At 41.5% G+C, this 4,835-nt stretch overlaps 1 protein-coding gene and 1 pseudogene across 4 annotated transcripts in view; one reads left to right on the top strand and one right to left on the bottom strand.

Moving 5' to 3' along the window:
- The window catches only part of Tbc1d4 (TBC1 domain family member 4), a 234,472-nt gene that overhangs the window by 83,533 nt on the left and 146,104 nt on the right, over positions 1-4,835 (bottom strand). The gene's annotated exons all lie outside the window — the stretch shown is intronic.
- LOC105741471 overlaps positions 1-4,835 on the top strand; it is a 10,179-nt pseudogene that overhangs the window by 1,068 nt on the left and 4,276 nt on the right.

The raw sequence follows: 4,835 nt of genomic DNA, 5'->3' as shown, positions 1-4,835 counted from the left end.
AGTTCTGTCTAGGCAACATGGAAAGATGCAGAAAACACAACGATCTGAAGTAATGGGTTCACTTAATGTTACCATTTTTATTAGGCTGTTAAAAATTCTTCTTTAAATAATAAACATTGATAGGAAGTGTCCGCACAGCAGGGCTCAGGGCTCTAGAGGAGTGGAGACTAGCCATTCCCAGCCACCTCTCAGGCCTCATGTATGTGTATGTAGATCATTTGTGATGTGCCTTCTTGGGACGTTAGACTGACAATCGCATTTAATTTTTATCCTAAAATACTTCTGAGGTTCTCTGTATTTGGTTTTGTTTCTTTTTATTTTTTTAATCACTTATCTGTTTATTTATTTGGTACAGGGTCTTGCTACACAGCTCAGACTTGTAGTGATCCTCCTGCCTCAGCCTCCCTAGCCCTGGGATTACAGGCATGCACGTTTCGTGGCTGGCTCAGTGTGGGGCCAGCACGGCATGCAGTACCAGGTATCGAACCCGGATCCTTGCATTTGCCAGGCAGGCGCTTAGACCACTGAGCTAGCTCCCCAGTCTAATGCATTTGATCTTTTAAAAATCTAAATTTTTTACCTTCAAACAAACATCTCATAGTAAGATGAAGTTCCATTTTGACTGAGTCTAGATGAAAACTTGAAGTAAAAGTGACTTTCAAATCACAGAATTTTACTAACAGTGCCCTTAAGAAATCAGCCCCCACCCATCTTATTTTGCACATGTGAAAACAAACTGTTCACATCAAAAGTTAAGCCAGAAAAGAAGAAAATAATGAGATGAGAAGAGACTACACGATCAGAAGCCAAAAAAAGCAAAGCACAGTATCTCTGTGACTCAAGCCAGAGTCGTACAAGTAGCTTTGTTTTTCATCTCCGGGCCACCAGCCAACACGGTTTCCTCTCAGACCAGGCTTTCGTTCTTAGCCATCTTGGCAGCTGCGCTCCCAACGCATTTACAGTCCAGCTCTGCTCTGGCTGCTTGCGGCTTCCTTCGAGTCCCCGCAGGCAGCAGCGGCACGGCCACCTCCCTTCCTCAAGCCATCCTGTACTCGCCCCTCTCATCTGTCTTACTACTCAGGGCCCTGAATTCCTCCTCTGAAAGACAGAAAGACTTGTGTCTTCTTAACCGACTGTTATAAATTCACAAGTGGTCAAATACAAAATGGACAGAAGTCACTCGCAGGGGAAAACCTGGGGAATCACAGGATCGGTCCAAGAGAATGGAATGTCAGAAGAGCTTGTTTGGTACCAGAGAAAAATCTAAATGTTAAGATGAGATGGTCCTGGGACAACCTACTCGGGCCCCCCTCCTATCCCTCTCTCAGACAGGAGCTTTCTTTCCCTCAAGAAATGTATTCTGCTCATTAAAAAAAAAAAAAAGATGGATACGAAAAGCTAGATTGGGAAAGGCCAGCCAAGACTGTTGATTTCAAACATAATTTCAAAATCAAAAACCGTTATTTTAAAAGAGAAGCAAGATAAATATGGTGCCAACTATCAGTAATCCCAGCACTCTGGAAAGCCGAGGCAGGAGAGTTGCAAATCGGAGCCTATTCTGGGCAAATCAGTAATTTAGCAGGAGTGGTCTCAAAAGATAAAAAGGGCTGGGGGTGTAGCTCACTGTGAAGGTTCTGGGTTCAATTCTCAGTAACCCCACACACACCAGAAGTAAGCACTAGAAATGTATACATTATGAAGTCTGAGGTCTTCAGTTTAAAGCTCCACTCCTATACATACAATCATCTACTGAAAATAAAATACACCCTGTTTGGCCTGAAGTTTTTCATCTGCAAAATGCAAGTCATAATGTTTATCTTAGACCAAAGCTGGAAAAACTGAATTACATGTGCAAACATGCCTGACAATGCTGGAACATCTACAGTACTCAATAATTAATAAATGTAATTTATAAAGTTATATAAAAATGTTTAGTAGATGTTAACCTACTACAGTCCAATCTAATTTTAATTTCTGCTGTGTAAAGGGATAAAAGACATTCTTGATAAATGAAAATCCCTGCCTTCACAAAATTTAAATGACAAGAGTGTGAGAGACATAAAAAAATAAAGAAGCAAAATAGTATGAATTTTAGATAGTAAATATTTCCAAACATGAAAAATATAAGGAAAGGAAAAAATGGAAAGATGGGAAAACACTATAGTTTTAGAGAAAAGATCCTCTATAAAATGATGTCTAAGAAAATCTAAGGTCAGCAAGCCCTACCACTACGTTGGGGAGAATGGAGTCCAAAGACCCCGAAGAGCAAATGTGTCTGGCCTGTTCAGGAAACTGGGGAAGCAAAGGGGCTGGAGGTCAATGACAGAGCTAGGCCTGTAGACCAAGCTACTGCTGGGACCCGGCAGAATGAAGTCATGCAGGGCCTTGGAGGACTTTGGCTTCTATCCTGCGTGAAGACAGAAAGCCACTGGGAGGGCACCAAATGGAGAAGTAGCATGACACGAGTTAAGTTTCCAATCCCTTTGGCTACTGGTGGAAAATGGAGAGCTGCACTGACCTCAAGGACGGGGGATAGCCTGGGAGGTGGCAACCAGCGGCAGGTTCTAGATCGATTTTTTAAAGATACAGGTAATAGGGTTTTGCTGATGGATCTGATGTGGGATATGGGCAGGAGAGGAGGCCAAAGTGACTTCATAGTTTGGAGCCGGAGGCATGAGAAAAATAGAGGTGTGGTAAAGTTGAGGAAAGGGGATGGTTTAAGCTTAGCATGGGACGTGTTAATTACAAGAAGTTTATAGACAAACATCCGAGGAAGGTGTCAGCAGGAGAACAGGGCTGAGATGCAAAGCTGGAAGTTAAGAGCATATTAATGGCATTTAAAGCCATGAAATTAGGTGAGTTCATCAAGAGAGTATAGATGACAGAGGGACTGGGATACAAACAGAGGATTAGGCAGAGGGACAAAGGTCTATTTTCAGGGACCGAATCCTGAGGAACATAGTTTGGAAGATAAAGAGCTATGAACAAAGGAAAATACTACAATGTCCAGAGATAAAACCAGCTGAGTGCAGTATGAAGAAGCCTAGTAAAAAACGTTTCTAGGGAGCCTGCCTGGTAGCTCAGTTCTTTAAGTGGCTGCTTCCACAAAGCAGTCAGGCTCAGGTTGCTGTGGTTCGATCCCCACAACTCAAGCCAGACAAACCTGCCCTGAAGGCATTCGGAAAAAAAAAAAAAAAAAAAAAAAGGTTTTCTGAGGCTCACGTGGTGGTGCACAGCTATAATTTCAGCACTCAGGAGACTTGGGCTGGAGGATCATGAGTTTGAGGCCAGCCTGGGCTATATGGTGAGTCTGAAGCCAGCCTGGAAGACAAAGATTTCCAAGAAGGAAGGAGTAACCAATATAAGACTGTAGGTGACTACAAGATGTGTTTTGCTGGGAGCTGAAAGCAAAAACTTCAGGTTCCAAGGAGAATTTCAGAAATGCAGTCCAAAACTCTAGGACAACCTCTTAGGACAGGAGCTGATAAAACAGGAGTGACAAGAGGTTCTCTTAGAGATGGGACAGAGGACAGCTCTAACTATTAAAAAAAATACAATGGTGACAAAAAGAATAATGATGAGGAGAAAGATGACAGTACTGCTTCAGGGACAGCCTAAAGCAGGCAGAAGAGAAGAGACCGAGCTAACCTGAGGTGAAGACTGCTCATCTGAAAGGGGAAGGTGCACTGCCCAGGCGCAAGAGCAGGCGCAGGCGCCAGCAACGGCGACAGCGACTGGAGAGGAGTTGTAGTCTTTCTCCTACTGTTTCAATTTCCTCTGTGAGATACAAAGCATGCTCATGAGCTGAGAGAAGGATGGACAGGAGGGTTCCTCAGGGCACTGAACGTGAGATGTTAAATTTAACTCAAGGCTGACTACAGACTAGCTTGTGTTTTCTTTAGAACCCTTAAGCTACCCTTCCTGAACGTACATGGGGAGCATTTACATTTTAGGTAAGGTTTAACCAAAGATTTCAAGGATGTAAAGCAAAATTCAAAAATTAGCTAATATGAAAAAAAGAGGTTTTGTAACCACAGATCAATTAATGCAGGCCAACTGCTTTCTCTGCCTCGCATGAAACGCGGTACTACCATATACAAATTACATTTATATAAGGAATACATTTCAGAAAAAGTCTGCAAGTACTTAGGCAAAAAAGCAGTATGTATCTTGCAAGAATAATTTTATAAATTATTTGTGTCACTTATGAAAAATAATTCTATATTTCTTTTTCAGATATGGACTGTACATATCTTGCAAAGCTGGCACTACAAGATCTGAGGTTGTGAATGCAGCCGATCCCTCTACCCAACCACAAAGCACATATATTGTAAGATCAATCTACTACCCATTTATTCAATAGGGTGATCTGTATTCATCAAATTAGTCAGACAGCCAGATATGGTGGAGCATCCTTATAATTTCAGGATTCTGAAGGCTTAAGCAGGAGGGCTACAAGTTCAAGCCCTGCCAACGCACCTTAGTGAGAGTGAGACCATCTCAAGATTTAAAAAAATTTAAATGGGTTCAAGTATCAGTATCATTCCCTCACAAAAAAGGAAGCATCTGATTGTGTGCTTAATGCTTACACTAGAGAGTTGTATAACAGATTACTAGCTCAGTTACAATAATTAGTATATTGCATATTGTTGTCTTCGTAGTTATTCATAGTATAAGATACAGACATGATATCCTGTCCAAACACTATTAGTACAAATCTTTCTTCTCATTGAATTAAGAGAAAGTAGCTATATATCTATCCTATTTTGAATATACAGATACAAAATGGTCCTTCATGTATCCCCATTTTCTATTTCATTTTGTCAGAGATGGGT

The sequence above is a fragment of the Octodon degus genome, unplaced genomic scaffold, assembly GCF_000260255.1.
Source record: "Octodon degus isolate 3935 unplaced genomic scaffold, OctDeg1.0 scaffold00013, whole genome shotgun sequence".
Lineage (NCBI taxonomy): Eukaryota > Metazoa > Chordata > Mammalia > Rodentia > Octodontidae > Octodon > Octodon degus.
Note: the sequence above shows the minus strand (reverse complement) of the source record. Positions and strands in the feature narration are given on the sequence as shown.